At 43.0% G+C, this 12,315-nt stretch overlaps 1 protein-coding gene across 3 annotated transcripts in view; it reads left to right on the top strand.

Moving 5' to 3' along the window:
- The first annotated feature begins 5,108 nt into the window (after nucleotides 1-5,108).
- The window catches only part of ITCH (itchy E3 ubiquitin protein ligase), a 76,739-nt gene continuing 69,532 nt past the window's right edge, over nucleotides 5,109-12,315 (top strand). For 2 of the 3 annotated variants that reach the window (XM_089514072.1, XM_089514069.1), the window contains exon 1: nucleotides 5,109-5,174. The gene's annotated coding sequence lies outside the window, so the exon portion shown is untranslated. Of the gene's footprint in view, nucleotides 5,175-5,449; nucleotides 5,549-12,315 lie in introns of those variants that run through there. The other variant, XM_089514070.1, reaches the window with a different exon arrangement.

Here is a 12,315-nt window from a genome sequence, read left to right as displayed (position 1 = left end):
AAAGTTGTCACAAAATATACTTACAGGGCACACCTTTGGTGGCAGATTCAAACAACCCAACTGCAGTTTCCACAAAAGAAATTCCTTAGACCATTACTGTCACTTTCTGCCCCAGCAGCAAATAATGCAGCAAAGAAGGGCCTAATGACTATGTAATATAGTAAAACTGTGACTATTTTCCTGATTTGTTTTGTTTTGTTTACATAGACAAAAACAGGATGCTCAATAAATCATATTTAGGACAGCTGGAATTTTATTAACACCTGGATATAAGGACTGAGCTTTGGATCAGGACTGTACACAACTCAAAAATAAGTTGCACATATATATTCTCAATGAGAACTAGAAGCAATTCAGAACACCTTGGTCTCATTCCCACTACGTTATAAACCAGTTTGCTAACCAGTTTGAAGTGATTTAAATGACCTTTGTTTGCACTTGAGCTGAATCGCTGAAGCAGTTTGCGGAGGGGGGCCCTGCGCTAGACCCATTTAATACGCGTCTTTTTGACACTCATTTTTCCTGCATCTTTTGCAATAAATTAATTCAGCACAAGTGTGAACGAGATGCAGATCCGAATCGATTTCCTATGACATCTGAATTGATTTCCTACGACATGATTAGTGATGAGCGACTTGCTGAAGAGGGTCCATTTTCAATCGAATTGAATCAGTCGATGTGAACGACAGGCAAGTGGGTTATTTTACAACAAGAAAATGCGATCAGGGCAAATGTAGTATGAACCATGCTCCGTTGTCAAACCAATCCATCGATTCAGATTTATTTGTAAGTGGGAATGAGGCCCTTGTTCTTCCCAAATTTGTGTATGTCATTCATAACTGTAAGAATTACTTTTATTAATTGATGACCAGACTATTTTGCAAAACATGCAATTCCGTTGTTTTGGTGGACGCTATCACAAAATAACAGTAGAATGTCATCCATGTATTCGTGATGGAAGAAGAGAAGGAGGGGCAAACACACTTTTACCATGCCTAGGCCCAAAGGAAGATTAAAGGCCCTCCCTCCATCTTAACAGCCTTCGTATTGGCCTTGGAGGCAGAGAAGAGGCAGCAATATTTGCCGGACTTGATTCCCTTCCCCACTGCCACTCCCTTCTTTTGTGTCATGTCTTTTTGGATTGTAAACCTGAGGACAGGGAACAGTAAAATTAAAAATCTGTAACCGGAGCGGGGTATATACTCTAAATAAATAAACAAATGATGCTTCCCTAGTAGTGGTACATATTAGTTTCAGAAACTAACCAAATTAAACTAAGGTACCCTTATGAGATGCACCACAAAAATTAAAGGGAAAGCAAGCAAAGAAGAAAAACTTTGTTTTAATTCATCACACTTATTTCACATAAAAAGCCTTGCTTTGTAAATGGATACCTTCTCAAAACTGAGCAGAGCCATGATACTGAAATATGATACATTCCTGGAATGCTGTGTAGGCAAAGGGGGGGGGGGGGGGTTTAAGACTCATGAAACTGACAAGATATCTATGCCAATTCTTAAATGTGAAGGACACTTGGTCCAACATCTGCTAAAAAATATATCTCCCAACAACGAAACGGAAACTCTTTATTCAATGTGTGGGAAATTTGGCTGGTCTGATGTTCTGTGGTGGTGACAGAATGCCTGCAAACTTCATAATTTTCTTGACAAAAAATAACAGTTGCAAGTAGAAGAAATGCAGATAGGTACCTCTTTAAACCAATGGGAAGGTTATTGCATATGTGCTTTTAAGAATGGCTATAAAATGCCCCCATTCAGTTATTACCTGGATACAATTTGTCAGGTGTCTTATCGTAATAGTACAGGAAAATGGCAACAAATGTCATGCTGGTTAGGTAAAAAACAGGGAAGTTGTTAGGAGAAAGGCAGTTCAATGAAAGAAGCAAAGATGAAATTAAAGCGAATGCAAAACAAGGCTAATATAAATGAAATGGCCCAACTGAACTAAGGTGTTTTCTAAAACGAAAACTGAAGCTCACGTTTTCAAATGTTATGTCTGTGACTGTTTTTATACTTTGAATCAAAGGAGAAATCCAATTTAAACTTGGTAAGCAACATGTCTGTCCAATGTCAGTAATCAAGACAGGATTGCCTTTGCCCACTGTAGATAAAATTTGGGATTGATGAATAATTAGATTTAAGCAGCTTCCTTGAAGGTAAAGAAAACATTTGCCAGAGGCTCCCAGTTTGTTTCTAGTCCCAAATCAAAGTGCTGTCTTTGATCTTTAATGCTCTTCGTAGGTTCATTGGGTGACCCCAATTTTTAATACAAGTATAGCTCAGATAATTATGTAGGTGCTTTAATTTTGACTTGATTCTGTATTCCTGCATGGCAGGGGTTTGGACTGGATGACCCTTGTGGTCCCTTCTGTGACTCTAAAGGACTAACATACCCATCTGCCTAGATGAGACCTTTCATGAACACAAAATGCGTAGACACTAAGGAGATTCCTTTTCTTAATTCCTTCCATGGTGAGAATTCCATTTAATCCTACTATCTGACTTCCTGCTTTCTAACCAGTTACTGATCTATAAAAAGTACTGTCCTCTAATTCTATGGCTGCTATGTTTGCACAGAAGCCCTTGATAGTGGACTATGCAAAAATCTTGTTAAAAATTCAAAACAAGCACACAGCGTCTACCAGACGACCCTTATCTACTTGGCTGTTGACCCTGAAAGAACCCTAAAAAGGAAATGAGGCTGGAATTATCTTGGCAGAAGCCACCCTGACCTTACATCAGTGAGATTCATTCCTCTCCATGTTTGTTAGCTTTACGTTTTATAATCCCTTTGGCCTATTCAAGCCAGAATAGACACTAAATTATCTAGCATATAACTTCCTGGATCCCACTTTGAATGGATAAAGATTTGAGCACTTTGTTTTATTGTGTCAGAAGGCTGTCCTTTCTTCTTACTCTGTCTGCTTCTAATATGTTTAATTTGTAATATAAACTGAACCAATGTGTTCTCTTTTTAAATACATGAAGTAAAAAATGGAACTAGTTCAGCGTCTTCGATTATTTGGCCCAGCAAAAGAATGTTTATGTTCTCACCCATTAGAATAGGTAGTAAAGATGTAGAATAGCTTCACCTTCTGACTTTCTGGTTTCCCCCGCAGCTATTATCAGGAAAAGATTATATCAACATTTATTTATTTATTTATTTTTGTCTCACCTTCAGGGCAGGAAACAGATAAAACAATAGGGGGAAAATAAAACAAATCCATATGATGAAAATAATTTATACAAGATTAAAAAAACATATCAAACAATTCAAATAAGTTAAAACAGGCTTAAAAGGCTTGAAAGGGTTGTAAAACAATGTACACGCTTAACAGTAAATTAGGTCCCAGAGTAACAAAAAGCTGTATCTTGGGCTGGTGTTAAAAAAACCCTGCAGTATGGCATAGTGGTTTGAACTTTGGACTACAGCCCTAGAGACCAGGGTTCAATTCCACACAGGAGCAGAGTAACCTTGGACAGATCACACTCTCTCAGTCTCAGAGGATGGCAATGGCAAACCCCTCTTAAGAAACTTGCCCATAAAATCCTATGAAAGGTTCACCCTAGGGTTGCCATAAGTAAAAAATGACTTGGAGGCAAACAACAACAGCAAAGTTTATTTGTGGGTTTTTTGGCTATGTGGCCATGTTCTAGAAGAGTTTCTTCCTGACGTTTCTTCCTGAGTTTCTAGAACATGGCCATGTAGCCCGAAAATCCCACAAAAAACTATGGGTGCCGGCCATGAAAGCCTTTGAGAACAACAGCAAACCTTGGGGGGAAAAACCTCTACCCTTTAGTGCAGTCTACTGAATGTGGTGGTCCATCACCTCAGATGAGAAGTACAGTTGGCCCTTCTTATACACGGATTTCTTATTCACTGATTCAAGCATCCACAGTTTGAAAATGTTCCAAAAAAGTATACATTTCAAATATCAAACCTTGCTTTTCCATTTTTATAGGGACACCATTTTGCTACGTCATTATATTTAATGGGGCTTGAGCATCCACGGATTTTGCTACACCGGGGGGATCTTGGAATCAGACCCCAGCGTATAACAAGGGTCCACTGTACTGCCTAGCCCATGTTGCATGGCCAAGTAAAATGAATCGTGGAAACATGTTGTTGTGTGCCTTCCTTCAAGTTCTTTCTGACTTATGGTGATCCTATGGTGAACCTTTCACGGTCTTTTCTTGGCAAGTTTCTTCAGGGGTTTGCCATTGCTGAAAGAGAATGACTTGCCCAAGGTCATCCAATGGGCTTACATACAAACCATATCATGAGAACTGTCTAGCCCATCTTGCTTGGATGAGTAAAATGAATCTTGGAAACGTGCAGATGAGACGATGAGAAGCATTGCAAAGCCCATCATGTTTCCTGGGCAAGTAAACCTTTCCTGGGCATCGCCTCCATTTCGGCCTCCTTGGGTCCGGGAGGAATTCCCAAATGCCTTCCTTCCCTTTTGAGCATCGCTAAGAAACATGGATTGTACATTTCTAGGCGTGCTTCCACAGCTTTTCTTGGGCCGTGTGTCCTCCATTTTTTCCCTGGAGGGTCCTCCATTTCACGGTGCCTCCTCCTCCTCCTCCTTGGTGCTTAGGCCCAAAACACACTCCAGGAAAACAATCCAGTTTGAGGCCGGTTTAACTGGCCCAGCTCAGTGCTGGGGAATTCTGGGAAGTGTGGTTTCGGAGGCATTTGTCCTCCCTCCTGCCAGACAAACAACGAACTACAATTACCAGATTCCCGAGCCCTGAGCCAGGGCAGTCCAAGCGCCCTCAGAGGAGGTTAGGGCTCCTGCAGTGTGTCTGGGACCAAAAAGAACGCCCCGAAGAGGATTATTCTTATTCTTATTACTGTTATTACTTCTGCTGTGTGTGCTTTGGCCCCTCTTCCCCTGAGCAGGAGAGGAGCCCTCCTGACTGAGGCAGCTGGGAGTCGTAGTCCTCCTCCTCCTCCTGCCTCCCTCTTTCTCCCTCAGCCTCTCCCTCCCTCCCTCCCTCCCTCCTTCGCGCTGGCCTTGGTGCCGCGCATGCGCGCTAGGCGCCCGACTTTGGAGAGTCGCTGCCTCAGTCAGGTTGGACTTGGACTGGCTGCCATTTTAGGCGAGGAGTTCGCAGCCGCCGCCGCCGCCGCCGCCGCCGCTCTGGAGGGTAAGAAGTGCGACGCGGTGCCCCGAACGTTCTGGCGGAGGGATCCGGGCCGCGGGAAGGGTCTTGTGTGGCTCCGCGGGAGAAGCAGGAGGAGGAGGAGGGCGAGGCAGAGGCAGAGGCAGAGGCCTGGTGGTTGGTGGTCGAGGGCGGATGGGTCGCCGCAGGTGTCGCCCCAGCCCTTGGTGGGCAATGGGCTTGTGAGGGGGACTCCTTTCTCCTCCAGGTCGTGGTGGTATCCCTCCGCCCTTTGGCTTCTCCTCTCTCCATTGCCCCCCTTCATAGCCCTGGCAGCACTCTCAGAGTATGAGCCTCACAGAGCCAGACCTCCAGGCACCTTCTTGCTCCGCGAAGGAGGACAACCGGAAATATAAACGGTGATTGTCCCCACGATAATCGCGCAAATGGTTTTCACACGGCACCCTGTTCAACGTGGTTATGGCGGCGTACAGACCGCTAGAAAGAGGCACCTCCCTGGCACCTCTCTTTGCTCCGCAGGAGTGCCACAGCAAACAAATTGCTGCAGAGCAAAAAGGGAGCGACCCAAAGAGGCTCTGTTTTGCGGCGCCACAAAGCACCAGAGCCAGCGCGGTGACATCACAGCTGCACCGCCCTGTTTGGAAGCTGCGCCATCACCGTTACACGCCCGGTCTGGCAGGCGCACCGCAGCTACGGCGCCCTCGTCACATGCGAGGGTTGCCGGGCGTGTGGGCGCTCCACCCACCAGGCAGCCCTCGCACATGACAAGGGCACGACTGTGTGTTCCAGGCCTAAAACCCACAAATAGCCTGTTTATTACCGCACAGTTGCGCTAATGGTTTTCCACACAGTGACAAGGTGAGGCGCGATTAAAGTGCCGTCAACCCTGTGAACAACCAGGCAAGAAACCGCCGCAAATCGTTCACGGGATTTCCCCCAGCGTATGGAGTTTACCGTGCGGGAGGCCAAGTGCCTCTATCCCAAGGCAAAACGGGATTTAAATCCAGGAAAGATCCTGCAAAAGCGGGATCATTTTCACCCTCATGAGAGGCAGAGAGCATTAAAGGGAAAATAAACTGCACAGAAAGTGGACAAAATGGGCGTTTTTTCACTTTCAAAAGTAAAAAAGCAACCAATTTTGTCCACTTTCTGTGCAGTTTATTTTCAAGTTAATGCTTGGTGGCCACGACGTCGTGTGAAAACGATCCCGCTCTTGCAGGATTTTTTTCACTTTCTGTACACGTTAATACGCGACGTGTGAAAATGACCCCACATTTCCCTGTTTTAAATCCCCTTTCTGCATGGGAAAAATCCCATGTGATAACTCCAATGACTTTTTGCTGTTTGTTGAATGGTTATTTCCTGGTTATTCACAGGATAATAATGGCTCTTGTGTTAATCTCATTTTAATCACGTTTTAATGTCAGTTGCCCGAATTTCTCAGGTTAATCACTGTTTAAAGTCCCAAGACATATTGTAAGGTTTCAGGCCTACTTTCTGTCTTGGGGCTATCAGAATCCTAGAATTGGAAGAGATTTCTCACAACCATTTCTGAGATAACAATATAGAATCATAGAGTTGGAAGAGACCCCAAGGGCCATCCAGTCCAACCCCATTCTGCTCTGCAGGGACTCCCATCCAGCCTCTGTTCAAAGACCTCCAAAGAAGGAGATTTCATCTCTCCTTCTCTAGCTTTCTCTCTCATTTTTTAAAAGCTATATTCTCAAACTGAGGCAAGTACGCTGTGTGACCTCCACATTTGTTGGGGTTGGGTACAGGAGCCTTGTAAAAAGGGGTGGGGAGCTAAATTAAAAACACACACACTGTTTTTCCCCTGAGAGGGGGAAAACGCCTCTTTAGGAATTTCTAGGCCCTCCAGCTTAACTCTTTGCCAGACATTGACCCTAGAATTGGACTTGAGGACCTACAAATGCTTCAAGAAGTATTCTCTCAAGGGCCTCCAATGCATTTCTGTGATCGACATCTGCCAGATATTGACTCTAGAATGGCACTGGAGGACTTACAAACGCTAGAGAAGTGTTCTCTCTAGGGTTCTGTAGGCTTCAAGTGCAACTGTGGTCAACATCTGCCAGACATTGCCCCTTGAATTGGGAGTTGAGGACCTACAAATGCCTAGAGAAGTGTTGTCTTTAGGTTTTCCAAAGCAACTCTGTGGTCATTATCTGCCAGACATTGACTCTAGAATTGGACTTCAGGACCAAGAAATGCTTAAAGTACTAAATTTAAACTCTTTGTTTAAAAAGGAACCATCCCCTGGTGAAAGACAAGAGTGTAATCTGCGCTGGAAGCACTGACTCCCCTCTACTCTCTCATCCATCCTTTAGTATGATCACAAACAGTTATGCCTGTTGGAATTTTGTAAGCTCTTTGGCATTGTTTTACTTTGCTTCATTCTTTACATCCTTTGTTACGTGCCCCTAGGTTTTAGCTTCAACTTATCCACAGGTCATGTCATAAGCCATAAGTTTGGCTGGAAAATCTGCCCTCTACACATGAGGTCAACTAATAATCAAATATATATGGTACTTAACATTTTTCCTGTGGGGGTATAGTCTGCACTGTAGAAATAATGAAATTTGACAGCACTTCACATGGCTCCCTCCTATGGAATCCTGTGATTTGTAGTTTTGGCAGGCACCAGCACTCTTTAGCAGAGGAGGCTAAAGACCTTGTAAAACTACAGTCCCAGAATTCCATAAGATGGAGCTACCATGGTTAAAATGGTGTCAAACTGTGTTATTTCTACAGTGTAGAGGCATCCTAGGTCTCTGGGTATCCTTCCCTGTTCTCTTCTGCTCCTTAATCTGCCACCTTGTCAGGATTTATTAATATCAAATCTCTTCCTTGTTCTTATACACTTGTGTGTTTGTCTCTGTCATCTAGTGGTCATACCAAAGTAGCGCTAGCTACTAATTACTGGGAAATCCCTCCCTTCTTTGGAAAGAAGCCAGTGCATAAATTATTAGGTTTGTCTGGAGGGAAAAACCCTAGATCAAATGTTCACCTAGTTGCGGCACTTTTTTATGTGTGCTGTGTGTGTGTATGAGCCATATTCAACTGCGACTCAGTTTAGCACATGGCCCTGTTTATTTACAAATAGTCTGCCCCTTGACACTGTTATGTTTGCTATTTCAAAGGTACCTACTATATGTGTACTTGCTGCAGGAGGGGTGAACTGGTTTTTGCTGTATGGTCTTGTGTCTTTCTTGCCAGTTCATGGGTTTATTGTGTGGTCAAAATACCTAAATAGCCTAAAGGCACCAAATCCTGTCTGATATTGGAAGCTAAGCAGGGTCAGCTTGATTAGTACTTAGATGGAAGGCTGCCAAATGATACCAGGTGGTGTAAGCTATATTTAAGAGGAAGGAACTGGCAAAACCACCCTGTATATTCCTTACCTAAGAAACCCCTATGGAATTCGTGAAGTTGCCCTAGGTCAATAGGTGACTTGAAGGCGCGCGCGCGCACACACACACACAAATGCAGCTCTGAGCTCTTAAGAGGAGAGGGGTGAAATAAATACAGTCAAATGCAGTGGATTGTGGATAATACTATTATACTGAAATTAAGGCTCCTTAGCTACCCAGCATGTGCTAGGATTCTTGTTGCTTTGTTTGAATTGGAAAGGTAGAGTTTCTTTTTAATTTAGAGACAGTCTAGGTAGTCCAAAACTCTGTTTTGCATAATCCTTTTATATGATTTGGAACTGGAGGGAATGTAAGTATTGTATAAATGATTTTTATTATTAATGGGAGGCTTTTAAAACCTTTTATACTAATAGCAACATGAACAGAGAGCACACTTTCTGTCAGGAAAGAGTGAAATCTGTGAATGCGTAGTGTATTGTGAGAAACGAGCAGGGAAAAGTCTTATGGCAACTAAAGCCATTGACACAATGGTTATTCAGATGTTAGTCCCACTGATGCAAGTTTTTTGTTGTGTACATTCAAGTTGTTTCCAGCATTCCAAGGGTTGGCATTCCATGTATGGCATTCCAAGGGTTTTTGGCAAAATTTGTTGGTCGGGGTAGCCATTGCCCTTCTCTGAGGCTGCTAAAGGGTGACTTGTCCAAGGTCATCCAGTGGGTTTCTGTGGCCAAGCAAGGATTTGAACCCTGGTTTCCAGAATCGTAGTCCAACACTCAAACCACTATACCATGCTGGCTTTCTCTGAGTCAAGTACAGGAACTTATTCTGGTTCAAGAACAGGAGAAGTCTCAGCAGACTGGATGACAGAAAATGTCCCCATGTTCAAAAAGTGGGGGAAGAGGACCCACACAATTACTGCCCAGTCAGCTTGACATCAGGACCAGCAAAGATTCTGGAGCAGATCATGAAACAGATGCTCTTTAAGCACTTCAAAAGACATGCACTAAAAGTCAACATAAGTTTCTCAAAAAGAAGTCATGCCAGACTAATATCTTTTTTTTTAATAAGTTATAAGCTTGGTAGATGAAGGGAATGCTTTGGATGTAGCATATCTTGATTACAGTTGGGCCTTTGACAAGGTCCTCCATGATATTCTTGCAAAAAAGCTAGCAAAATGTGGACTAGATAATGCTCCCCATAAGTGAGTTTGTAAGTGGTTGACTGACCAAACCCAGCGGGTGCTCACCAATGACTCCTTTTCATCCTGGAGAGAAGTGACTGGTGGGGTGCAATTCTATGCTGCATCTATAGGAGTACAGTGTCTGGATTGAGAGAAGTAATAGTGCCCTGTTATTCTGATTTGGTCAGACCTCACCTAGAATACTGTGTCCAGTTCTCGACGTCAGAGTTCAAGAGGGATATTGGCAAGCTTGAGCATGTCCAGAGGAGGGCAACCAAAATAATAAAAGGTCTGAAAAACATGCCCTATAAGGGGAGGCTTAGGGAGTTGATTATGTTTAGGCTGGAGAAGAGACAGTTAAGTGGTGACATGATAGCCATGTTTATATATTTGAAGGGGAGTCATATTGAGGATGAAGAATGCTTGTTTTCTGCTGCTCCAAAGACTAGAACCCAAAGCAATAGATTCAAACTTTAGAGAAAGAGATTCCACCAAAACATTAGGAAGAACTTACTGATAAGAGCTGCGTCTGAGTATGGTGAAGTCTCCTCTTGGGAGGTTTTTAAACAGAGGCTGGATGGCTATTTGTCAGGAGTGCTTGATTGTGTATTCCTGCATGGCAGGGGGTTGGACTGCATGGCACTTGTGGTCTCTTCCAGTTCTGTGATTCTAAGTACAGTACTTTATGTAATTACGTCTAGCTTGTCAGCCACTTCTTGTACAGTTAGCATTTCCTTGGTTTCTTGAAATCATTTGCCCCAGGTGCTTCTACTTATGCAGTAGTTGAACTGTAAGGTTGTTGCCCAATGGGAATATAACCTATTGGATACACAGAAGGATTATCCAGAAGGATTTAATTTCTTGCAGACATCTTGGGCTCAAAGTTGATAGAGATTTGTTAAAAATTAATGAGTAAAATATTGAGACCACTTTCCATTATAGCAATTTAGAAAACGTAGAGAATGTTTGAACATTTTATATCACATCCTGTTCATTTAAATGTGAAGACATACAACTGTGGTATGTCCAGGAGTGTTTTCTGCCCCTAAGTCATGCAGAGTGCTACAAATGCCAACAAATGAAATAAAACTGGATGTGCACAGAACTCCACTTCAGGTTTTTTAAAATTGATATCCACATAAACATATATAGGTATATAGGTATAGATTTAATAGTAAACAGTTCTTGGGGGGATTGGCCTATTTAAAAGGATAATTGTTGCTCGGGGGGGGGCATTTTATTTTATTTTATTTGCAGATAAGTTGGTCCAGGACGTCTGGAGGGAGTAAAGGACTGCAAAAACAAAGAAACCCGATGGGGGCCCTAGCATGGCCCCAGGATTACCCCTGGGAGCATTCTAAAGCCATTGTATTTGTCAGGGCTCTAAAAATACTTGCAGCCTGATTTGTTGTTGAGCGCCCTCAAATTGTTTCCAAGTTGTGGCAACCGTAAGGTGACCCTATCACAGGATTTTCTGGGACTGAAAGTATGTGACTTATCCACGGTCATCCAGAGGGTTTACATGGCCAAGCAGGGAATTGAACCCTGATCTCCAGAGTCCTACACTGTTCTCAAACCACTGCACTGTCTTGGTTCTCTTACAGCCTGATGCTTAGTAAAAAGTCAATTTCATGAAGTTCACTGTGTCTCGCATCCTATTTAATATGCTTAGAATAGCCGTTCTTCTTGAGGTCTCTATGTGGGAAACTAGCACTCTCCAGGGACTGACAGCTGCTGGTTCCTGGACCAGCAGTGTCCATGGATCCCACTCGGAGTAGTGCTTCTTTTCAGTACAATCCTATTAAAAGTTACTAGACAACTCAGGGAAGTTTAGTCAATATGCACAGGATTGTAGTCTTGATCTTATCAGATCAAGAAGGAGCTGAATGGCATTGCTCATAGTATGATCATCTTAAGACAACTTGGAAAGATATTTCATAAATTATTGTTGTTGTGTGTCATTTCCAACTTATGGATACCCTAAGGCAAACCTATCATAGGGTTTTCTTGGCAAGTTTCTTCACAGGGGGTTTGCCATTGCCATCCTTTGAGGCTGAGAGAGTGTGATTTGCCCAAGGTCACTCAGCAGGTTTACATGGCTGAGCCAAGATTCAAGCTGCACCATGCTGGAAAGAATATACTTTCTTTCATAATTGTGTGGGGTTTATTTTGAAAATCATGTGAGCTAACATACAGTATATAAGTAAGACTATAAAGGGTGGTGGTGACATTTTTGAAAGTTGTAGGGGCTTACAACGCTCTGTATTCTGAACAGTATGGGCTAAAAATCATGGACTGATAGTTCAAACAGCTGACCAAGCTGTGAGATAGCAAGTTCTGTTCTGTTTAGAAACACAACAGACTCTGATAGGAACAAAAAACAGCAATACTTCCTGATGATGTGATAGTAGTCAGGCATACATTTTAAAATCCTTTTAGTTTTCATATGTCTATGTTCAAAAACATTTACAAGTTCAACATCAGCTGTTGGACAATGACAGTCTTTTCGGTGGGTGTGAGATCCAAAGGAAGAGGAGCTACTTTGTCCAAAACCAAGCTGGGTTCATGTTATCAGGGAGGGAGGGCGGGGCAACTT

Source organism: Sceloporus occidentalis, unplaced genomic scaffold, assembly GCF_023333645.1.
Source record: "Sceloporus occidentalis isolate IW3139 unplaced genomic scaffold, rSceOcc1.0.p SCAF_3, whole genome shotgun sequence".
Taxonomy (NCBI): Eukaryota; Metazoa; Chordata; class Lepidosauria; order Squamata; family Phrynosomatidae; genus Sceloporus; species Sceloporus occidentalis.
This window is presented reverse-complemented; position numbering and strand designations above follow the sequence as displayed.